General features: G+C 37.5%; 1 long non-coding RNA gene across 1 annotated transcript in view; it reads right to left on the bottom strand.

Annotated features, from left to right (window-relative positions):
* The window catches only part of LOC139186550 (uncharacterized), a 48,221-nt gene extending 22,574 nt beyond the window's left edge, over positions 1-25,647 (bottom strand). Inside the window, exons 1-2 of the long non-coding RNA XR_011570168.1 lie at positions 25,431-25,647; positions 24,424-24,485 (exon numbers count right to left, since the gene is read on the bottom strand). This is a non-coding gene — a long non-coding RNA (uncharacterized lncRNA). The remainder of the gene's footprint in view (positions 1-24,423; positions 24,486-25,430) is intronic.
* Between the last annotated feature and the right edge of the window lie 809 nt (positions 25,648-26,456).

Here is a 26,456-nt window from a genome sequence, read left to right as displayed (position 1 = left end):
TAACATTCTTTCCCAACTCTGTAAGGGATCGGAACAACTCACTGCTTGCTATCTACATGTATCTTTGGTGAATTATATGCAAAAGGTCAATGTTTCATTTTGATGTATGATCCTTTGTCTCACAACTCGATATGACTGCATCCTTGACGTCTAGAAGGTAGAACAGTTTTCAGAGCTGCTGAGAGGAGAGTCTATCTCCCAGGTTATAATCCTCAGTTTAGCTTGAATAAAACTATGTTTTCTTCTTAACTTGATTGATAACTTAATTTTCATCAGTAAGCCCACAAAAATTGACAAACAAGTTCAGATGAGTTGCAGAATAAAAGACTAAGGCACAGAAGTAAACCACACTTCTATACAGTGGAAACAAACATGTGGAAATGGAAATTTTAAAGCAATACTAACTCTAGCCACTCCCAGAGGAAATGAAATCCTTAGGCATACACTTAACAACACATGCTTAGTATCCATATGCCGAAAATCACAAAAGTTCTGGTGGAAGAATCAAAGAAGACCCAAATGTGCAGCAAATCATACTGTGGTCATGGACTGGAAGACATAACATTGATCTATAGGCTTAACGAAATATCTATCAAAATCTGAGCAAGATTTTTGTGGTCATAGAAAATAAGAATTGAAAGCAAAAATATAAAATCATAAAAATCACTTGTAAATTACAATAATTAAGTGGACCTTGAAAAAAATTAGGGCTTATACTTAAAACAACAAGATGCTGATGAAAGATATATTTTAAAAAAAGACTTAAATGAAATGGTATGAACACCCATGCCCATCGATTGAAAGACTCAACATAGTAGGCAAGTCATTTCTCCCCAAGCTAAAACAAACCTGTAATTCAGTTGCTATCATAATCCCAGTAAGATCTTTTGTAGATAGCCACAAGACTCTTCTAAAATTGTTATTGAAAGGCAGAGGAACTGGGGTAGCTACAACAATTTTTAGAGAGCAGAATAAAACAGGAGGAATCACTGTACTATCTCAAGACATATTATACAGCAACAGTAGTCAAGAATGTGTTGTATTGGCAGAGGAAGAAGTACATAATCCATGGAACAGAATAGAGTACCAACTATAGCCAGCTAAATTTTGACAAACTTGCCAAAGCAATTCAATGGAGGAAGGATGTGCTCAGTCCCTCCATTGTGTCAAACTCTCTGCCACCCAATGGACCTGCCAGGCTCCACTATCCATGGAATATGAGATTGGGCTGCCATTTCCTACTCCAGAAGCAAGGATAGTACTTCAACAAATGGTTACTGCAAAAATTGGCTATCCATAGTTTTTAAAAAATCCATTCAAACTAAACTTCACAACTTAAACAAAAATTAATACAAAAGGATGGGGGTGACTTGGATGGAAAGGATGATAATCTACTGGATGTCATGAGCTGTCATGAGCTGTAGGTTTGAAACAAGTTGGATCTTGATATAGCATTCTGCTACTTGGATATATACACAGTATTGTATACAGAGAGAAAAGTAATGGGCCCCATCCAGGGTTAAGAGGACATTGGGGGGAATTGTTTCTTTCCATCAGAACTTCCACAATCCCCAGGATTATGGCTCATGTCATAAGGTCTCAGTTTCCTCTTACAGTTTCTAGAACAAAGCATTACTTTGTCATGCATACTCAATGGTGCAAGTTAATCATCTTGTGTTCTGGGTGGCATGGCATTCTCCCCCTCTCTGGTTCATCACCCATGATAGGCCAGTAAAGGTAACCACTCAGAGTCCTAGCTGTGCAAAGTGCTCTGCACTCCTCAGGACACAGGCCTTCCTCTCTCCCAGAAGCCATGAATCTCCTGATGCTGACCTTCATGCTATGTGGGTTACTAACCCTGGTGACCAAAGGTAATGGAACCCTACAGTGCAGAGAAGATGCAACTAACATGAGTTGTTGACCCTGAGTTCCCAGGTGTCTTGAGGGAGAAAGAGGGTCCATAGGAAGAGCTTTGGGCCAAAAAAGAGCAGTGGAAGTGCTTTCCTGATAACAACTCCATGTCCTACTCTCTAAGAATCTGCTGTGGTTGTTCTGTCATTAAGTTGTGTTTGACCTTTTGTGACCCCCGTGGACTGTAGCACGCCAGGCTGCCAGGCTCCCCTGTCCGCCACTATCTCCCAGAGTTTGCTCAAATTCATGTCCACTGAGTCAGTGATGCTGTCTAACCATCTCAACCTCTGCTGCCCTGTTCTCCTTTTGCTTTCAACCTTCCCCAGCATCTTTTCCAAACAATGATTCTTCATATTGTCCATGGGGTTCTCCAGACAAGAATACTGGAATGGGTTGCTATTTCCTTTTTCACTGGACCATGTTTTGTCAGAAGTCTTCACTATGACCTGTCCTGGGTGGCCCTGCACAGCATGACTCAGGCAACTATTAATCTGGGGTGACTTCTGAAACATTTCTCCAAAGGCAGGAATTTCCCCAGTCTTCTGAGTAGCCCTCTATTTCTTTGTCTATAACTAACCATTGTTAACTCAACTTCACTTTCCTTCTATTTTAACAATTTCATTGCTGCACCTATTTTATAGTTGTGTCCTGTTAGTCCAACTCTTACCACCATCTAGAATTCTTTTTTGTCATGAACGTGCTTTCAAAGGAGGCCTTCTGAGGCAAGGTGAACAAGTTCATCACACTATTTGTAGAACTGGCAAAGCTGTCATGAGAAAGATAACACAAATTTAAGTTAGAAGTGGGGATAAGTTAAGACTAAAAAGATAAATGATCAATAGGGAACTTCTGCTAACTGATCACTAATGAATGAGCTTATGCCTTCTTTTTTAATAATGCTATTTTGGAAACATCTACTTTGGTTAAAAATAATATTTTCAATTGATTAAAAAGTTTCAAGCAAATAGTAGGCTTATATAAGTTTAAGAAAGAGGTCTTTCCTACCCTAGAATAACAGCTCTTCAGTCTTCTCTTTCAGAATCTCTGAATCAATCAATGAAGTAATCTAACCAATTAGTTGTATATCCTGCTGCTGCTGCTAAGTCGCTTCAGTCGTGTCTGACTCTGTGCGACCCCATAGGCGGCAGCCCACCAGGCTCCCCCGTCCCTGGGATTCTCCAGGCAAGAACACTGGAGTGGGTTGCCATTTCCTTCTCCAATGCATGAAAGTGAAAAGTGAAAGGGAAGTCGCTCAGTCGTGTCCAACGCTCAGCGACCCCATGGACTGCAGCCTTCCAGGCTCTTCCATCCATGGGACTTTCCAGGCATATATCCTAGCAGATCCAAATATATGGGCTTGCCCCGTATACTGGCATGGCTAATTCCTTCACCATCTTAAAGTCATTGTGTCTTGTCACCTTCTATCAAGACCTATGCTGACTGCTATTGAAGGAACTGTCATCTACTCCTATGACAGGCCAAATAGATGCCACTTCAATCTATTCTTTCTTATTTCTGAGAACCATTTATCATCCTCTCACATACAGGATACTTGTTTTTTGTCCGTTTCCCCTTCCAGAGAGTAAGTGCCATGTGATTTTGTCTGCTTGATTTACAAATATATCCCAAGTGCCTAGAATATAGTCTGTTACATAATTAGAGCTCAAACCTCTCTTGACTGAGGGGCTGTACACGAATTTTAACTCTGGAGGTAACAGTTGAAGAGTAGCAGTGAGCATTAAGTGAGAGGCAAGAGTGAAGCAGAATTGACAGAGCAAGATGATTTAACAAGTTTGGGAGCAGAAGAGAAATACTGCTAAGAGGACACGGATTCCAAGGATGGACACCATGTAGGAAAAGACACATGGTGAAATAATCTTTGTAGACGTGAGGAATGTGGAAGCAATGTTAGACTTTGTCCAGGATGAAGGAGGTGGAATGGTTACCCTTGAAACTTACAGAAAATTTTACCAAGGGGAAAGAATTGAAGAGAATAATGAATCACTGGAGAAGTGGCATAATACCAACATGTACCAGGGGAGGAAATAGGAGCCAAATTTTCATCATGATCTCTCTTTCTCTCTATCTCAACCCACAAACAGTACTTTTCATACTTTACCAAATTAAATTGAAAAGTTGTTTTGAGAATTACTTGACCTTCCTCACACATCATTATCTTCCTCCAACATACAGCCTTTGCATTAGTTGTTTCCTAGAATACATCAACATGGGTGCTTCTCGGGTAGTTTGCTGAGAAAGATGGTCATGCAGTTGCTTAATAAATGGAACAGACTAGTTTCACTTTAGATCCGCATCCTCCCTGCAATAAATTATGATGCTTCTTAGAAAGGCTACTTTATTTCTTGCCTGAGCTCATCGTTCTTCTTTCTTAACCACTATTTTGCACTGACATTCTTTCTCTTCTATTTTCCTGCTCCACTCCTGTCTGTGTCTCCCTCCTACCCCGTCTTAGGACTTTATCCCACATCTCAAGATTTTGAAAACTCAAATAGCACTTTTATTTTTACCATTGCCAACACTCATACCAGTGACAACTGGAAAATTTCCTGCCATATCAGTAAACAAAGGATGCCACAATTATCAGCAATTGCAGCCACCATGGATGGTGAGCCCTGATGGAACTCAGGAAAAATATCTGCCATTTAGCAGTCATTAGACTGCAGCCACTCCCCATGGTGAGTGCTGAGGAAACTCAGGATGTAAAAACACAGAATAATTGGCCCCAGATAGGTGAAGTGGATATCAAAGGAATGATTTCAGTGAGTCCGAACTCTTGCATCTCCCCATGCATAGAAAAACAATAACTTCCTTAACTTGAAATGTCTGATTTTTCTTTAATTCACAATAATCTTTTGATGTTCTGACTACCTGCCCTTTATTGGAAAACTTCTGTATAATCTGGCTAGCTGCTTTGCCTTCTTGGAGCAGTTCCTTCAGGGTTAGTTGAGATGCTGCCTCCTGGGCTTAAGTCCTGAAACTTTCTGCTACATAAAACATAACTCTCAACTTTTAAGTTGTGTGTTTTTAGTCAACATTAGTATGGCTTTGCACCCATCTTCTCTTTTCCTTTTGACATAGCTGAGGAAGTATGCTTTCTCCAAATCAGTCAAACACTATATATGAACCTGATCCTGGTCACCTAATCAATGTGCTCTTTGCACATTACACTACAGACTCTAGAGTCTTCTCTTACCTTAAAGACACTTTTGTCTCTTTTCCCTCTTCTATGTTAATTTCTCTCTTTCTCCTTGTTTCTTCTTAATACTTGCAAATGTACTCTCTTACTTCCCAGTACTCAAAAGAAGAAAAATGCTCCCTGGACTCCATATTGTCCTCCCAGTACTTTTCTGCTCTTCCTCATAGCTAAACTTCCTAAGAGTTTGGTCTCCAGGTACCACTTTCACGTCTTCTCTCATTCACATGTCAATCACTTTACTTCTGTTTCTCCATTTCCTACCACTCTGAAGATTACTGGTGACACTCATCATGTTAAATACAATAGAGGCACCTGCCTTATTAGCAGTATTTGCCAGCAAAGTGTGCCAACACATGTTTTGCCAACACACATTCACCAACAAGCATTTTCCTTTAGGAAACATTTTCCACGGTTTCACAATCTAGTCGTACCTGATACAACTTTCCTTGTGTCCCTTTGGCATTTGCCGTTTTCCTGCACACCAGTCTGACTTGCACTAGCAGTATCCTCAAAGTACGGTTGATTGCTTGCAAATCAACCCTGTAGGAAGCAGTCCAGAAATGCCAGGGAATTATCAGTTCAGTCTAGGATCATCTGTCAACTATTGGCAGGCAGGATGGTGGAAAAAATATTCCAGCTCCTCTGTCCCTCAAGAATGATAGCTTTGTCCTAGCCATACACTTGCTGCCAGAGTTCCCCATAGGATCATGCTCTAGTCAACCAAATGGGTAACTAACTGTACCACTCACCTTTTTTAGGCCATTTTACTTCCCTAACTTCCACATTTCCAAACTAATAAAGGTGTGGCATGGTGGTGTGAATTGCCTCTAAACTCATTTGTTATACAACACTCACAATTTTCCCCAAGGTTTCTTTTGGGGAAGCTAATCTGATTCTCTAGTGCCTCATTCTCCTGTTTTGCTTCAATGTTTCTGGCTGTTTCTCCTGTATTTTTTCCTCCTTTCTGAGCTCTTATTATTGACATTCACCAAAATTTAATTATGGTCTCCCTTTTTGTCTCATATTTATCCAACACTCACTTTAACTCTAACTTTAATTATAAATACCCTTGGTAAGCAATGACCCCACAGTTTACATCTGGAGTCCAAACTTGTTTACTGAATTACCATAGGTATTTCCCCACTGCTGTTTGGACATCTAAGGTATAACGTGTTATATGCCCCAAAACGAATACTTGTAGCCATCTTTTCCTCATCCCTTCAAATCTTGTTCTTTCCACAGTTTACTATTCTATGAATGGCAGGTAGTGCAACTCTCCAAATCAACTCAGAAGTGTAATAATTTACTTGGATTGCTGCATAATCCTCTGACCTTATATTCAAATAATCAGTGTCTTAAATCCATCCTCTTCTTCTACAACTCTCACAGCCCCAGTTCCAGCCACCATCAAGTTTTTAAAAAATGTTTATTTATTTATTTGCCTGTGACATATCTTAGTTGCAGTACACGAGGTCTTCAATCTTTGTTTCAGCATGCGGGATTTCTAGTTGCAATATACAGGATCCTCAGCTGTGGCATGCCAACTCTTAGTTGTGGCTCAGGGGATCTAGTTCCCTGCCTAGGGATCAAACCAAGGCCCCCTGCATTGGGAGCTCAGATTCTTAGCCGTTGGACAAACAGGGAAGTCCCCGCCATCATGTTTTACCTGGTCAAAGCCCCTAACTTGTTTCCCAGATTCTTTTCCTTCTTTTCCCTTATCCAATTTCCATGTGAAATCCTAATTACCTAAAACATAGGTTAAATTAGCTCATATGATGGTTTCAAATAAATCAAAATGCTTAATAATAATCTAAAGCAACTAGGGGATGGCATCACTACTTCAAGTTCATTTCGTCTCATGCCCTTTTGCTCTTTGCACATTATACAACAGACTCTAGAGTCTTCTCTTACCTTAAAGACACTATACTGTTTCTCAATATTGGGACTGAGGATTTGCTGGTCCTTTCCAGAAATACTCTTTGCCTTCTGTATACCCTGTTGCCTCCTTTCATCATTTTTGCCTTGCCATGGCTTAAGTATCAGCTTTACTTATATCTATCCTCTCTGTCTCTTTGTCTTTCTCTTCCCTTCTTCTCTAGGCTCTCTCCTGCCTCCTCATATGCCTTTAAATGGTAAAGAATCTTCCTGTAATGCAGGAGATCCTGTAATGCAGGAGATCCAGGTTTGATCCCTGTCTCAGGAAGATCCCCTAGAGAAGGAAATGGCAACCCACTCCAGTATTCTTGCCTGGGAAATCCCATGGACAGGGGAGCCTGGCGGGCTACAGTCCATGGGGTTGCAAAGTGTTGGACACAACTGAGCAACTAACACTTTAGATGGTAGCAGTAGTGGTTGTCAAATTTTTGAGTTAGGGTTTGTCATCTTGTTGCTAGAGTTTAAAAATTAACTGTATGTTTATTCACTGTAGCTGGCTGGTTTGTTGAAAGATGCTGGAAGAATAATATAGGACACTGCAGAAAACGATGCTTCCATATCGAAAGGTACAAACTCCTTTGTATGAACAAGCTATCATGCTGCATTCCACTAACCAGTGATGATCCATACACTCAGTGGCCAATCCACCCCACATTACTGGAAGATGTAACTGCTGAATTCATTACACGGGATGATATTCCCTTTACCCCTGTATCTGGGATGGATGATTCATTCACAATTGAAATGACTCAAGAAAGCACAGCAATTAGGGCCAGATCTTCCCAGAGAGATTCTTCCTAGGTTTCGACACCTACTCATGAGAGCATTGAGGATACAACATTTTCTGATGACCCTGAGACAGGATATTTATATAAGCCTTGGGACTAATTGCCAGGAGACAATTCTACTGATGTTATTTTACTAGGGGAAGTTCAATCAGGGATTGGATGACTAGAGATGAACATAATGCTACTGCGAAGGCAAGAACGAAGAGTTACCTTACAAGTCAACATGTATAAAGATAAATGTATAGAGGATATAGGGATTCTTCATATTTGGCTTAAGTTCTTTTTCTGTTTTCATCTGCTCTACTAATATATATGTGATAATATCTGGTCTTTGGTGATATATGTGTGTCTGTACCTTTTTCCCTAATAAATAAACAAATAAATGTCACGGTTTTGAGCTGCCTCAAAAGCAGACACAGAAATTTTGATATAATACCTGAAACACTAATATCATATGTGAAGAACCTATGAATTCACATAAAAGGTTTCAGATAAGTCCTCCCTTTCTTATCTCTCGGTTCCCACCATTTTTGTAAATGCTGACTTTATTATTCTTTAATTAAATTTATTTATTTTAATTAGAGTCTAATTACTTTACAATGTTGATTGGTTTTGCCATACATCAACATGAATCCACCATGGGTGTACACATGTTCCCAATCCTAAACCCCCCTCCCACCTCCCTCCCCATACCATCCCTCTGGGTCATCCCAGTGTACCAGCCCCAAGCTTCCTGTATGAGGCCAAATTTTGTTTAATACTTCAACCTGAAACAAACCTAGTTATGGTCAGAAACTCATTCACCACAAACGTTTAGCTAGATAGAGGAGCAAATAGGACTTGCCTTCAGAGCACATCCTATTAAATTAAGAACTACATCACAAATTCTGCTTCTTTCCAATGCTCTTTCCACTTAGATATTTACTCAAAACCTGTGGTAGATTCATTTCGATATTTGGCAAAACTAATACAATATTGTAAAGTTTAAAAATAAAATAAAATTAAAAAAAAAAAAACCCTCCAACCGCGGTCGTTTCATTGAGTGCCTCTCCAGATGTCCGTTTTGTCCATGAACACTGATCACGTGTAGGGTGCCTCTGCTTCATCTGCCTCTGTCATGCACTGGTGGTTCTGCCATGCACTGGTGGTTCTGCCACTTTACTCTCTGATATCACGGAGAAGCAGTTATTCACTCCAAGGTTGATTAATTATTCATATGCTGGCCTACGGCTGGGGTGTTACTGAGAGCCACAGTCTCAGATGCCTAAAGGTCTCAGAATCAAGAAGGTTTACTCTCTAATTCTTTTTAGTTTGTCTGGGTCAAGTTGCCAGGGATCCTAGCTATAGAAGAGGTATTCAGCCTCAGGCCACTGACCCTTAAGTAGACCTCATATTGCAATAGCTCTTGGGCCTCCTGTTAGGCTGACAAATATCGTACTTTGCCTGGGACTGAGGGTCTTCCCAGAACATGGGAGTTAGAGTACCGAGACTAAGAAAGTCTTTAGCAAGCCTGGGCAACTTGATCACCTTCTTTCTAGTGTACCTTGACCTGAGTTGCTCTTCTCCATTTCTTTTGTATGGTAAACACCTCATCACACAGGTCACATGCCAAATTCACAGAGGCATTCTTTCACTACGAAGACATCCTGAGGCCACCACTCTGCCTTAGCTTAGAGTATTCTTCTTCTATGCCTTTCCTTTAAATGTCACCTCCTTAGAAACAATCCATAAGACCACTCCTCACTCTACTTTGCATCATCTTCTTCCTATCGCCTGAACTCTTTGAAATATTTTGTAGATTTCTTTGCTGTCCTTCTGCATTATTTCATTAGTTGTGTACATATAGCCTGTCACCACCAGTCTAATGTACACAGAGTCCTTATCCCGTGCTCTGGTTCCTGACTGTGTCCCAAGCTGGTAGACCAGTGCCTTGTGCATGGTGGATGCTCAGTAAAAACTTGAGCATTTGCTGTTCATGTAATCATCTCAACAAATATGAGAAGGCCGGACAATACAAAGTAGTAATCATCAATCTTGGATACTGGATATAACATTTTTTCAAACATATTCATATTGATAATTTAAGGGAAATAGTGTTTTGACCCTCAGTTTTTTAATGTCTTGTGATACTCAGAGCGTTCTTAACAGGCTCTTCTATCTCCACTTTCTAAATTCCTCTTCTTTCACTCTTGAAAGAAAACTTACCTCACATCCCTTTTTTTCTAACAAGCATGGATTGTTCATCGTGGAAAAACCTGCAGGTATCAAATCAGTGGATAACTGAAAGATTGGTGCTGTTATTCAGAAACTAAGTAATCACAGACTTTGGACAATAAATCCTTTGGAAAATCAAGTGACTTTCAATTCCTGTTTATCAAAGCAGGGACAGCAAAGCAAATCAGCTGGTGGTTGATAGATCTTTGTAAATAAGTTTTGGTAATAGCTTACAATGGAATTTGTAAATTGTAAGGACTTGAAAGAACTACATTTCTCCCTCTCTATCTCTCTCTGCATATCTATCATTTATATATCTGACATGTAATCTTTCAATCTTCATATTTACTTTTTGATTGAATAAGGTTGCTCATTGATTACATGTTTAAAAATGAAAACTGAGAATGAATTTGGTACTGACCTTCATTTTATCAATAAAAAATAATATGTCTATCTACACATAAACTAGGACTTCCCAGGTGGCTCAGTGGGAATGAATGCTTCTGTCAATGCAGGAGACATAGTTCAATCCCTGTGTCAGGAGGATCCCCAGGAGAAGAAATGCCAACCTCTCCAGTGTTCTTACCTATGAAATTTTGTGGACAGAGGAGCCTGTCAGGCTACAGTCCATGAAGTTGCAAAAGAGTCAGACAGGAGTTTGAAACTAAACAACAGCACATAAACTAATAGACGGTAAACACTATTTACTAAAAGGATGTATTTATAGTAAAACATACAGGTTAATAATTATTTTTCACATGCATATGGTTCTAAACAATTTTGTTCCAAATATTGCACTAGCAACTCAACCTTGAATATGTTGTGAAAGATTTACAGCTTTATATTTAAACAGATTTCACAATAAAAAGTATAATATATATTCATTTTTTGCAGAGAAATATGATAGAATTAATAATAATAGACTTTCAAAAAATATATATTGCATTAAATTCTAATGTTATGGGTATGGCAGAATATAAACAAACTTAAAGTTTAAAAAGGAAAAACTGTGTAATATTTCTAATTGTTAAGGAGACTATTTTTGCATATTTATTAAATGGATTATTGTGAATAACAGATTCTATGCATTCAGATTGAATTGAAAAGAAAATCTGTAATATTTTTACATGTCGATTTTTATAACACACCTGTAATCATATCATCTTAGTATATGAGTTTATTATAGAATATTTTATGTCTCAATTTAAATTGTTTTAGAAAACACTTAACCTTCAAAATTCAAAACAGGCTTCATGCATCACCTGGTGCAGACTGATGATGTTTGTTTATTACCCTGATCATTATGTTTTTTAAAATGTTTCTCTATATTCTTTTTCCATGATTGTAGGCATTCACCATTGTGCAGCGTGATAGCTTTTGCTTGCTTTTCATCATTGCTGTTTAGGATGCCCTGTAGCTTAATGATCCATCAGTTCTCTAAATGGGAATTGGCCTCCAAATTGCTGCTAACTTCATATAAAATGTTAGAAACACAGTATTTGCATTTGTTTCCCTTTTGCATAGATTCCAGTTATAGTCTGAAATACTCTATCTCTTGAGTTATACTTGTTAGACATGTGATCTGGGACATTAGACATATTTTATATTTATACATCCTCCATTCTCAAGGTTTCCTTTTCATTTTATTGATGGTAACTTTTAAAATACAAGTTTTAAATTTTGATGATCTTTCATTTTTTTTTCTGTTGCTTTTGGTGTCATATCTAAAAAATCATTGCTAAACTCAAGATCATGAAGATTTGCTCTTGCATTTTCTTCTGATAACTTTTAATTTTAACTCTTACATTTACCTCTTTGATCCATTTTAATTTTTGTATGATATCACATAAGAATCTAAATCTGGTCCTTTATATATGGTTCTCTAGTTTCCTCAATTCTGTTTGTTAAAAAGATGATTATTTCTTCATTTAATTGTTTTGAAAATATAGAAAATCAGTTGACATAGCATTAAGATTCATTTCCAGACTCTCAATTCTATTCCATTGATACATGTATCTAGTTGTTTTGAATAGTTCCCATCGCCTGTCAGGTTTGATGATTCACCAGGACTCATTAGATCTATATAAGCTCATGTGTGCAATTTATTACATTTAAAGAGTACAGGCCAAAATCAGCAAAGGAAAAAGATATGGAATGCATCTAGGAGAAACTAGGTATGAGATTCTTAGTGAAGTCACATGGACATAGCCTTATTCTCCCAGTCATAATGTGTGGTAACACATGTACGGTGCTCCCAGACAAGGAAGCTCACTAGAGCCTTGGTGTCCAGGGTTTTTACTGGGGATCAGTTACATAGGCTTGGAGCATTCATGTGAGTGAAATTAGCTACTCAGTCTTCAAACCCTTCTTCTAGTGTTCATACAGATACAGCTTAGCTTAAAAGCCCTAGTCTTATAAAATTAAGTATTTATTATTAATATATATCATGTGATCGGCATGGCCCAAGTCACAGTTCTACAGAGACATTTTCTCAGGCAGGATATTCTAAGAGCTCAAAAATTATTTGCGATTCTGGTTTTGGACCAGTTCTGATGGCTTTTGAAATGTGTAGGCTTGGGCAATCACAAATGTGTTGAGTTAGTTATTTAGTTCATAGTTCACAACCATGGCCCTTTATGCAGGCCCTCTTACAGAAAAACGATCCTGATTCTGTGAGCATCCACAATTAGGTTAACAGTTACCTAATGAGCATAAAAATAACAACAGGATACGGGCTTCCCAGGTGGCACTAGTGGTAAAGAGCCCACCTGCCAATGCAGGAGACGAAAGAGATGGGGATTTGATCCCTGGGTCGGGAATTTGATCCCCTGGAGAAGAAAATGGAAACCCACTCCACTTTTTGCCTGAAGAATCCCATGGACAGAGGAGCTTGGTGGGCTACAGTCCAGTGGGGTCGAAAAGAGTCTGACACGATTAAAGTGACTTCGCACACTTGCACGGATATTCCTAACACAGAGAAGCTAACGTGGGTTAGGGATGAACTTCAAGAAGCAAACAATCACTCTGTAAATCCATTACATAAATTTTCATATTTTTGTACTAATTTATTACTTTATTCCCTCTTCATCTATGACTTTTACTTTATGATAAATTTGTACAGAACTATTTAGCATAGAAACTAGCCAATGGTTAACTAAATCCAGTTTTCCCTCAGGTGAGTGAAATTACACTGCTAATTTATTCCCAGGAGGTTTTAACTCTACTCCTCAATATATTTGATCATCAATATCAATATTATCTCATGATTTAATCAATAAGATAATTGAATATTATTAACAATGCCAGTGTTACACCACTTCACAGTAGATCATAATACAATTTAGTTTCGTCTACAGAACAAATTAGTAAGAATTGAAGAAATCTTAACTATGCTTTCCCAACAGAAATGGTACTTGCCCATATAAAACAGATAATTACGGGGACTTCTCTGGTGGTCCAGTGGCTAATACCCCTCAATTCCACCGCAGGCAGCATGGATTTCAACCCTGGTCAGGGAACTAAGATTCTGCATGCCACATGGTACAGCCAATAAATAAAATAAAGATATTATTATGGAGGAATATTGTTACAATTATTTCATTATCTCTGGGTTTGAAGCGACTTAGCAGCAGCAGTAGCAGCAGAGACAACGCCTTGCTTAATAGTGTTTCTCTGACATTATTCAGACATAACATGCATTTCAGATGTCAATCTTATTTTATTTCCCTCATTCTTTGAGGCAGATTCAATTCATGCCCAAAAGTAAGTTAGTTCCTAAAAATGTATACTTATTGCTGTTTCAGGAACTTTTCTTTTTCAATCTATTTTTTTTTATTTTTTTTTAAATTTTATTTTATTTTTAAACTTTACAATATTGTATTAGTTTTGCCAAATATCAAAATGAATCCACCACAGGTATACATGTGTACCCCATCCTGAACCCGCCTCCCTCCTCCCTCCCCATACCATCCCTCTGGGTCATCCCAGTGCACTAGCCCCAAGCATCCAGTATCGTGCATCGAACCTGGACTGGCATCTCATTTCATACATGATATTTTACATGTTTCAATGCCATTCTCCCATATCTTCCCACCCTCTCCCTCTCCCACAGAGTCCATAAGACTGTTCTATACATCAGTGTTTCTTTTGCTGTCTCGTACACAGGGTTATTGTTACCATCTTTCTAAATTCCATATATATGCGTTAGTATACTGTATTGGTGTTTTTCCTTCTGGCTTACTTCACTCTCTATAATAGGCTCCAGTTTCATCCACCTCATTAGAACTGATTCAAATGTATTCTTTTTAATGGCTGAGTAATAAAAATTATAGTAGTTAATATGTAATACTATGTACTCTAGGTGTACAGCAAAGTATTGTTATTTTTTCCAGATTATATTTCATCACAAGTTGTTACAAAATATTGAATACAATTCCCTGTTCTATACAGTATATCTTTGAACTTATCTATTTTATATATAGTAGTTTGTTAATTCTATACTCTTGATTTGTCCCTTCTCCCCTCTTCACTTTGATAATCATGTTTGTTTTCTACATACATGAGTCTCTTTCTGTTTTGTATGTATATTCTTTTGTATTATTTTTAGGCTTCATATATAGAAGATATGATATTTATTACTCTCTGTTTGACTTACTTCACTAAGTAAAAATATTCTCTGGATCCCTCTGTTGTTGCAAATGGCATTATTTTATTATATATATTGTTGTTGTTCAGTCCCTCAGTCACGTCCAACTCTTTGCAACCCCATGGACTGCAGCACACCAGGCTTCCCTGTCCGTCACCATCTCCCAGAGCTGGCTCAAACTCATGTCCATTGAGTCGGTGATGCCATCCAAACATCTCATCCTCCATTGTCCTCTTCTCCTGCATTCAATCTTTCCCAGCATCAGGGTCTTTTCCAATGAGTCGTCGCTTCACATCAAGTGGCCAAGGTATTTGAGCTTCAGCTTCAGCATCAGTCCTTCCAATGAATATTCAGTGTTGATTTCCTTTAGGATTGATTGGTTTGATCTTCTTTCAGTCCAAGGGACTCTCAAGAGTCTTCTCCAACACCACAGTTCAAAAGCATCAATTTTTCAGTGCTCAGCCTTCTTCATGGTCCAACTCTCACATCCATATGTGACTGCTATATGGAAAAACCATAGCCTTGACTATACAGACCTTTGCCAGGAAACTAATGTCTCAGCTTTTTAATATGCTATCTAGGTTTGTCAAAACTATCCTTCCAAGGAGCAAGGGTCTTTTAATTTCATGGTGGCAGTCACCCTCCACAGTGATTTTGGTGCCCAAGAAAATAAAATCTGTCATTGCTTCTACTTTTTTGCCTTCTATTTGCCATGAAGTGACGGGACTGGATATCATGAACTCCATTTTTTGAATGTTGAATTTGAAGCCAGCTTTTTCACTCTCTTCCTTCACCTTCATCAAGAGGCTCTTTATTTCTTCTTTACTTTCTGCCATTAGAATGGTATCATATGCATATCTGAGGTTGTTAATATTTCTCCTGGCAATCTTGATTCTAGCTTGTGATTCATCCAGCCCAGCATTTCACATGATGTACTCTGCATATAAATTAAAGAGCAAGGAGACAATATACAACCTTGTACTCCTTTCCCAATTTTGAAACAATCAATTTTGGAACTTGTTCCATGACAAGTTCCAATTGTTGCTTCTTACTCACAAGCAGGTATCTCAGGAGACAGGGAAGGTGGTCTGGTATTCCCATCTCTTTAAGAATTTTCCAGTTTTTTGTGATCCACACAGTCAAAGGATTTAGCATAGTTAACAAAGCAGAAGTAGATGTTTTTCTGTAACTCCCTTGCTTTGTCCGTGATCCAACAAATGTTGGCAATCTGATCTCTGGTTCTTCTGCCTCTAAAACGCAGCTTGTACATCTGGAAGCTCTCTGTTCACATAACGCTAAAGCCTAGCTTGAAGGATTTTGAGCAAAACCTTGCTAGGATGTGAAATGAGTGCAACTGTATTGTAGCTTGAGCATTCTGTGGCATTGCCCTTCTTTGGAATTGGAATGAAAACTGATCTTCCCCTTCATGGATCACATCCTTGTCATAGCCAAGGGGCTTGCATAACTCAGTGAAGCTATGAACCATGAGCCATGCTGTGCAGGGTCACCCAAAATGGACAGGTCATAATGAAGAATTCTGACAAAACGTGGTTCACCAGAAAAGGAAATGACAACCCACTCTTGTATTCCTGCCTGGAGAACCCCATGGACAGTATGAGAAGGCAAAACAATCTAACCTTATATTTAAAGCAACTAAAGAAGACCAATAAAAACCCAAGTTAGTAGAAAGAAAGAAATCACAAAGATCAGAGCAGAAATAAATGAAGTAGAAACACAGAAAGCAATAGGAAAAAATCAATGAAATTGAAAGCTGGTTCTTTGAGAACATAAACCAAAATTGATAACTCTTTAGCCAGACTCATTAAGAAAAAAAAGGAAAGGACTCAAATCAATAATATTAGAAATAAAAAAGAAGTTACAATGGACACCATAGAAATACAAAGGATCATAAAAGTCTACTACAAGCAACAAAACATCAATAAAGTAGACAACCTGGAAGAAATGGACAAATTCTTAAAAAGGTACAGCCTTCCAAGATTGAACCAGGAAGAAAAAGAAACTACAAACAGATGAATCCTGAGTCCTGAAATTTAAACTGAGATTAAGAAACTTCCAACAAACAAAAGTCCAGGACCAGATGGCTTCACAGGGGAACTCTATCAAACATTTAGAGAAAAGTTAAAATCTATCGTTTTGAAACTCTTTCAAAAAATTGCAGAGAAAGAACCACTCCAAAGCACATTCTATGAGGCCACCATTACTGTGATACCAAAACCAGACAAAAATATTATAAGAGAAAATTACAAGCCAATAAAACAAATGAATATAGATACAAAAGCCCTCAACAAAATGCTAGTAAATCTAGTCCAAAAACACATTAAATGCATCAAACACCATGATCAAGTGAGATTTATCCCATGGATATAAGTATTTTTCAATATATGCAAATCAAATCATGTGATACATCACATAACAAACTGGAGAATACAAACCATATGATCATTTCAATAGCTGCAGAAAAAGTTTTTTACAAAATATAATACTCATTTATGATAAAAACAAAACAAAACTCTCCAGTAAGTAAGCAGAGAGGGAACTTACCTCAACATAATGTAGGTCATATACAACAAACCCAAAGCAAACATTCTCAACAGTGAAAAACTGACAGCATTTCCTCCAAAATCAGACACAAAAAAATGATGTCCAGTCTCTCCACTTTCATTTAACATAGTTTCACAACTCCTAGCAATGACAATTAGAGAAGAAATAGAAAAAAAAAGAATCCAAATAGGATAATAAAAAGTAAAACTATCACTGTTTACAGATGACTAATACATAGAAGATTCTAAAAATACTATCTAAAAATACAAAAAAATGATGTCCAGTCTCTCCACTTTCATTTAACATAGAAGATTCTAAAAATACTATCTAAAAATACAAAAAAATGATGTCCAGTCTCTCCACTTTCATTTAACATAGTTTCACAACTCCTAGCAATGACAATTAGAGAAGAAATAGGAAAAAAAGGAATCCAAATAGGATAATAAAAAGTAAAACTGTCACTGTTTACAGATGACTAATACATAGAAGATTCTAAAAATACTATCAGAAAAGTACTAGAGTTCACCAATGAATACAGTAAAGTTGCAGGAATACACAGAAATACACAGAAGATACACAGAAATATACAAAAGTTTCTTGCATTCTTATACACAAACAAAGATCAGAAAGAGAAATTAAAGAAACAAATCCATTTATCAGTGAATCACAAAGAATAAAATATCTGAGAATAAGCCTCCTAAGAAGGAAAAAGAGCTATACTCAAAAAACTATAAGACACTGATAAAAGAAATCAACAGGCAGGTCAAGAGAGATACCATGTTCGTGGATTGGAGGAATCAACATTATCAAAATAACTGTACTACCCAAAGCAATCTATAGATTCAGTGCAATCTCTACAAATTATCAATGGCATTTTTCCCAGAACTAGAGCAAAAAAAACCAATAAAGTTTGTTTGGAAAAACAAAAGTTCCTGAATAACCAAGGTAACCTTGAGATAGAAAAAGGGAAATGGAAGAATCAGGCTCCTTAAATTCAGACTGTACTACAAAGCTACAGTCATGAGAATAGTATGGTACTAGCACAAAAATAAAAATATAGATCAGTGCAACAGAATAGAAACACAAAGATAAATCTATGACAAAGGAGGCAAGATTAAACAAGAGAAAAACTTCAACAATTGTGCTGGGAACACTGGACAGCTGCATGTAAAAGAATGAAATTAGAGCACTCCCTAACACCATACATAGAAATAAACTCAAAATGGATTAAAGACTTAAATGTGAGGACAAACACTATAAAAATCTTAGAGGAAAACATAGGCAGAACACTCTGACATAAATTAGGCAACATCCTTTTTGACCCATCTCCTAGAGTAATGAAAATAAAAATAAACAAATAAGACCTAATTAAACTTAAAAGCTTAAGTAAAGGAAACCATTAACAAGATGAAAAGACAACCCTCAGAGTGGGAGAAAATATTTGCAAACAAAGCAAATAACAAAGGATTAATCTACAAAATACATAAGCAGCTCATATAGCTCAATATCAGAAAAACAAACAGCCCAATCAAAAATTGGTAGAAGACCTAAACAGACATTTGTCCAAAGAAGACATACAGATAGCCGATAAACACACAAAAAAATGCTCAAATCACTCATTATTCAGTTCAGTTCAGTCGCTCAATTGTGTCCAACTCTTTGTGACCCCATGAATCGCAGCACACCAGGCCTCCCTGTCCATCACCAACTCCCGGAGTTCACTCAGACTCACGTCCTTTGAGTCAGTGATGCCATCCAGCCATCTCATCCTCTGTCGTCCCCTTCTCCTCCTGCCCCCAATCCCTCCCAGCATCAGGGTCTTTTCCAGTGAGTCAGCTCTTCACATGAGGTGGCCAAAGTATTGGAGTTTCAGCCTCAGCATCAGTCCTTCCAATGAACACCCAGGACTGGTCTCCTTTAGGATGGACTGGTTGGATCTCCTTGAAGTCCAAGGGACTCGCAAGAGTCTTCTCCAACAACACAATTCAAAAGCATCAATTCTTTGGTGCTCAGCTTTCTTCACAGTTCAACTCTCACATCCATACAGGACCACTGGAAAAAACCATAGCCTTGACTAGATGGACCTTTGTTGGCAAAGTAATGTCACTGCTTTTTAATATGCTATCTAGGTTGATCATAACTTTCCTTCCAAGGAGGAAGCATCACAAAACTAGAATGAATAATTTCACCATTTGTATGGAAATATGAAAAAAAATTTGTATGGAAATACAAAAAACCTTGAATAGCCAAAGCAATCTTGAGAAAGGAGAGTGGAACTGGAGGAACCAGCCTGCCTGACTTCAGACTATACTACAAAGCTACTGTCATTAAGACTGTATGGTACTGGCACGAAGACAGAAATATAGATCAATGGACCAAAATAGAAAACCCAGAGATAAATCCACACACCTATGGACACCTTATCTTTGACAAAGGAGGCAAAAATATACAATGGAGAAAAGGCAATCTCTTTAACAAGTGGTGCTGGGAAAACTGGTCAACCACCTGAAAAAGAATGAAACTAGAACACTTTATAATACCATACACAAAAATAAACTCAAAATGGATTAAAGATCTAAATATAAGACCAGAAACTACAAAACTCCTAGAGGAAAATATAGGCAAAACACTCTAATATAAATCACAGCAAGATCCTCTATGACCCACCTCCCAGAGTAATGGAAATAAAAGCAAAAATAAACAAACGGGACCTAATTAAACTTAAAAGCTTTTGCACAATGAAGGAAACTATAAGCAAGGAGAAAAGACAGTCTTCAGAATGGGAGAAAATAATAGTAAATGAAGCAACTGACAAAGAATTAATCTCAAAAATATACAAGCAGCTCATGCAGCTCAATGCCAGAAAAATAAATGACCCAATCAAAAAATGGGCCAAGAACTAAACAAACATTTCTCCAAAGAAGACCTACAGATGGCTAACACACATGAAAAGATGCTCAACATCACTCTTTATCAGAGAAATGCAAATCAAAACCACAATGAGGTACCCTCTCACACTGGTCACAATGGCTGCTATTCAAAAGTCTACAAACAATAAATGTTGGAGAGGGTGTGGAGAAAAGGGAACTTTCTTATACTGTTGGTGGGAGTGCAAACTAGTACAACCACTATGGAGAATAGTGTGGAGATTCCTTAAAAAACTGGAACTAGAACTGCCATACAACCCAGCAATCCCACTGCTGGGCATACACACTGAGGAAACCAGAATTGAAAGAGACATGTACCCCTGTGTTCATCGCAGCACTGTTTACAATAGTTAGGACACGGAAGCAACCTAGATGTCCATTGGCAGATGAATTGTTAAGAAAGCTGTGGTACATATACACAATGGAATATTACTCAGCTATTAAAAAGAACGCATTTGAATCAGTTCTAATGAGGTGGATGAAACTGGAGCCTATTACAGAGTGAAGTAAATCAGAAAGAAAAACACCAATACAGTATATTAACGTGTATATATGGAAATTAGAAAGATGGTAACAATGAGCCTATATGTGAGACAGCAAAACAGACACAGAGATAAAGAACAGACTTTTGGACTCTGTGGGAGAAGGCAAGGGTGGGATGATTTGAGAGAATAGCATTTAAACATGTATGTGAAATAGATGACCAGTCCAGGTTCAATGCATAAAACAGGGCACTCAAAGTCGGTGCTCTGGGACAACCCAGAGGGATGGGATGGGGAGGGAGGTAGAAGCGGGGTTCAGGACACATGTACACCCGTGGCTGATTCATGTCAATATATGGCAAAAACCACCACAATATTGTAAAGTTATTAGCTTCCAATTAAAATAAATCAATTAAAAAATTTTTTTAAATAAATAAATATATATATAATTTTTTTTAATGAGTGGAAGATCTAAATAGACATTTCTTTTTTTTTTTCTAAAATAATGCATTTATTCTGGAGAAAACAACACCTCCAAAAAAAATCCTAAAAGATTTTAAGAGGAGGAAATAAAAGAATACAGCTTCGATAATTCTTATTTTTTTGTTCCACACAGAAGTCAGGGGGGAAAAACCATCTATGCAGCTACACATACAAGGACCTGTTGTTATTAATACATCTCCCCCACTTCCATCCCCCTCCCAACTCATAAAAAGAAAAACATTGATTTTCCAAACAGAGTAATAGCTGATTATGAAGACAAGACAGTCGCATGTGGCTTTTGGAAATGCAAATGTTTCATGGAGTCTTTAGGAAACAAATCACGGCCAACACTGCAGGAACATCAAAGACATACAGATGACCAAAAAGCACATGAAAATATGCTCTAATTATTAGAGGAAGACAAACTAAAACTACAGTGAGGCATCACCTCACATTGATCAGAAAGGCCATTGTCAAAAAATCTGCAAACAATAAATGCCGGAGAAGGTGTGAAGAAAAAGAAACCCTCCTACACTGTTGGTGGGAAAATAAACTGGTACGGGTCCTATGGAAAACAGTATGGGGTTTCCTTAAAAAACTAAAAATAAAGCTGCCATACCATCCTACAATCCCACTCCTGGGCATATACCTGGGGGGAGAAAAACACGTAATTCAGAAAGATACATATATCCCAATGTTCATTACAGTACTATTTACAATAGCCAGAACATGGAACTAACCTAAATGTCCATCACCAGAGGAATGGATAAAGAAGTGGTACATATATACAATAGAATATTACTCATCGATAGAAAAGAATGAAATAATGCTAATTGCAACAACATGCATGGACCTAGAGATTGTCATACTGAGTGAGTGAGTGAGTCCACCTGGCTCCTCTGTCGATGGGGATTCTATAAGCAAAAATACTGGAGTGAGTTGCCATGCCCTCCTCCAGGGGATCTTCCCAACCCAGGGATCAAACCCAGGTTCCCAGCATTGCAGGTGGATTCTTTATGGTCTGAGCCACCAGAGAAATCCAAGAATATGGGAGTGGGTAGCCTATCCCTTCTCCAGGGGAACTTCCTGACCCAGGAATCAAACTGGGGTCTCCTGCTTTTGCAGACAGATTCTTTACTAGCTGAGCTACCAGGGAAGCCCTCAAAAGAGCTGCGGAGAGGGTAAGTAAATGGGGCATTACTTATCGTAGGCGTAAAGTTTCAGTTAAGTAAGATGAATCAGTTGTAAAGATCGTCTGTATGACATTGTACCTGTGCTATATTATACTGTACACTTTTGTAACAATATAATAAGTACACACACATATTTGCTAACAGGGTAGATAAATGCTAAGTATGGCTTCCCTAGTAGCTCAGATGGTAAAGAATCTGCCTGCAATGCAGGATACCTGGGTTCAATCCCTGGGTTGAGAAGATCCCCTGTAGAAGGAAATGGCAACCCACTCCAGTACTCTTGCCTGGAGAATCCCATGGACAGAAGAGCCTAGGAGGCTACAGTCCATAGGATTGCAGTCTGACACAATTGAAGTGACTTAGCACAGCACATTCTTACCACAATAAAATAATTTTTTTAAAGATGTGTTAAATATTTAAATAGAAGAAATCAAATAAGTTTAGATTAAAAAGTCAAAAGTTCTGCATGTAAAAATCATAAATAATGAGCTGCTGTTGGTTTAGGAATAGAAAAGTAGAATCATGAGAATAGATGAGAGAGTCAAGAAACAGACCCAAATGTACATGGGAATCTAATAAATGACCAAGATGGCATATTAAGTGAATGGATTTGGTTGAAAAACACTTAATGGAAAATCAATAAATTTTGATCCATACCTTATATCCTATGTACAAAAAGTTCAATTGGATTAAATGTTTACGTAATAAATTTTGTGAGGGAGAGGAGGTAGGAGGAAGAAACAGAATAGCTCAATTCCTACTATTCTCCCTGTACTTTTAAAAAATAAATTTATTTTATTTTATTTGGCTGCACCGGGTCTTAGTTGCAACACGTGAGATCTTTAGTTGCGGCATGCAAACTCTTAGTCGTAGCATGTGGGAATCTAGATCCCTGATCAGAGATAGAACCCGGCCCCCCTGCACTGGAAGCACGGAGTCTTAGCCACTGGACCACTAAGGAAGTCCTGGGATCAAATATTTAAATGTGAAAAATATCATAGAAGCACTAGATCCCCAAAAGCTATAATAATAAAGAAATTATGATGGCTTTTTAATAGAGATGATAGGTAGATATGTGTATATACATCAGAATAGAGAGTACAGAAACAGACCCACACATTCAATAGGAAAAGGATACTATTATCAGCAATTACACTGAGACAATCGGATAGTCATAAATGAAAAAATAAAGATTCCTGATTCCTACCTCACATCTTTTAAAAATTAACTCAAAAACTGAACGGTGATTTAAAAGAAAGAGAAAAAACTTCTTTCTAAAGTTTTCTTCTGAAAATCTAGATAATGTATGTGACCTCGGGTTTAGCAACAATTTCATAACTATAACACAAAAAGGGACAAAACTATAAAATTAAAAATTAATAAATTGGATTTCATCAAAATAAAAATAATTATCAAAATATAGTACTGATGTGAAAATGATAATACAAGTCACAGACTGGGAAAAACTATTTACATATTATATAACCCAACAAAATTCTTCTATCTAAAATAAACAGGACACTTAGAATTCAATAATAATGAGAATTAAAACCTAAGCAAAATTTGGGGAAAAGATATAAACAGAATTCACCAAGGAAGATATGTAGATGATAAACATTACATGAAAACCTAGTAAATATTTTCATCACTAACTACATACCCACTAAATGGCTAAAATTAAAAAAGAAGAAGAAGAAAGAAACTACGTGTGCCAAGTGTTGATGAAAAATGAATCCTCATATACTTTTGGTGGGAATGTAAATTAGCACAGCTTTTGGAAAACAATTTGGTATTTTAGCAAGTGAAATATGTACCTACCAGTGAGTCAGTCATTCCACATCTAGGTATTTACCAAAAAGAAATAAAAGCATTTGTCCACTGAACAACTTACACAAAAATGATCACTAGTAGCTTTATTTGCAACAGCTAGGAGCTGGAAACAATCAAAACGTCCACTAAGAGATGGCAAACATGGTTATAAAATTGCTATAAAAAGGAATATTAACAATAAAAAGGAAAGACCTATTGATACACACGATGGTGAAAATTAATCTCAAAAAGATTACCTTGGATGAAAGAATCCAGGCAGGAAAAGATGCATACTGTATGACTTCATTTATACAATAGTCTAGAAAAAGTAAACAAGACAGAGAGTAGATCAGAGGGGACTGGGTGTCATGGAGCTGAGAAGAGAAAAAGGTAGAGGAAGGGGTGAATATCTAAGGGACATAATGAAACTTTTGAGGATGAATGGATGTATTATGTTGATTCTGGTGTTGATTTAAGAGTGTATAATTTGTTAAACTCATCAAATTGTACACTTTAAATAATTCAGTTCAACTGTACACCAATTACATCTCAGTAATTTTTAAAAGGAAAAATAAAAACCACAAGAAGAATAAAATCTCTAGGACTTTATGTCTTCCAGTCACAATCCACTGGGCAACCCCCGCTCCTAAAAAAATTCCAACACAAATAAAATCCTCTTTAAACGCCTGCCTTAAACTCAGTCAGAAAACAACTATTATTAGAATATCTGCTTTGCACTCTAGTTAAAGCATTTACGAATACAATGCATACTTTTTCGCATAACGTTTTCACATAAATTGAATCGTGACTATGCATGTTCTCCAGTATTGCTTTTTCATCCAGAAATACAGAGAGAAAACCTGCTGCACTCATGTTACGACATACACAGCATTATATCATATGGATGCACTTCAATTTATGATGCTCTGTTGCCAGACCCAAGTGGGGATTTAAAGAAATCTTAGCATATAATCTTTGAGTATTGTTTCTTTCTTTAAAAAATAAAACACTTCATAAATTTCCAGATTATCAACAAAATATCAACTTTTCATCATTCAGGGAACGACTTAGATACTTCTCTATTGCCCAGAACTAATATACAGGAAATAATAATATGTAGTCAGTGTTCAAAAACACATTGCATTTTGGGGAGAGAGACAGATGACAAGATTGTCACAATGTGCTAAAGTAAATACTCGGGCAGAAACAACACAGGAAACTGTAAACAAAACAAAACAAAACAAAACAAAACAGATAGGGGTACCCAGCCTTAGGGTATCTGCGTAAATTCTTCCTGTGTCTTTCTCTCCTGTCACACATTTCAGCAGCGAGTGCACCTTCTCTTCTGAGTCTTTCTCTTTCCCCCAAGGCATGCCTAGAACAGGACTCTTGAATAGTGATGCCTCAATTAGAGCTGCTGGCCAATGGACTGAGGTTATGTTTGGCACAATATCCTATATCCTTCTGGTACACTGGTTGAGCCCAACCCCACCTTGGGAGGACAATTAAGACCCGTGTTCAGAGTCACACTATATAGAGTGTTCTGGATTCCATAGCACCCACTGCCTACTGTCTTTCAGAAGCAATGAAGTCTCTATTGTTCACTCTTATACTCTTTATCCTTCTGGTCCAGTTGGTCTCAGGTAAAACAGATTCTGTTTGAATCTTGGGGAAGTAGAAATGTTAGTCTGAACCAGGGTCCTGCATGTGGAGTCCCTATTACCAAACATCCATGGGAGTGAGGCAGGGCTTCCACTGTCAGGGGGAGGTGGGCTGAAATTTGCCTTACTTCTTCGGAACACCTCTATTATAAGAGACCTCAAGACTCTCATGATAGAATAGTGTCTGTAATGGAAGCTGAAGGAGGGAAGGATGAAACCTGTCAAGTTGCCTCCAAAGACTAACATTCCAAACTTCCCTTTATTCTATCACTAAGGCCAGTTCGGTCCAGCCCAGTCTCACTTCATTTTGTATGACAACCTCCCAAAGTTACAATTCTGTAATATTACTTCTCTCAATTTTCTTGGTCTTATAAAGAAGACTGCTCTCTCTCTCTCTCTCTTTTTTTTTTTTTTTGTTGCTCTGGATTTGATTAGAACAGGGAAATTCACTCCTAAATATCTATAGGAATATAACGTGGAAAAGGGAAGAAAAATATTCTGAGTGAATATGGGGAAAGAATTCAAGACTGTTGGAAATTGTATGTCTGATTGTAGTTCTATTTGTGTGAACATTTCTTCTTGCTAAGTTCTAGAGTTTATATTTACAAAATTAAGAACACTGAGGGCAT

The sequence above is a fragment of the Bos indicus genome, chromosome 13 (assembly GCF_029378745.1).
Source record: "Bos indicus isolate NIAB-ARS_2022 breed Sahiwal x Tharparkar chromosome 13, NIAB-ARS_B.indTharparkar_mat_pri_1.0, whole genome shotgun sequence".
Classification (NCBI taxonomy): domain Eukaryota; kingdom Metazoa; phylum Chordata; class Mammalia; order Artiodactyla; family Bovidae; genus Bos; species Bos indicus.
Note: the sequence above shows the minus strand (reverse complement) of the source record. Positions and strands in the feature narration are given on the sequence as shown.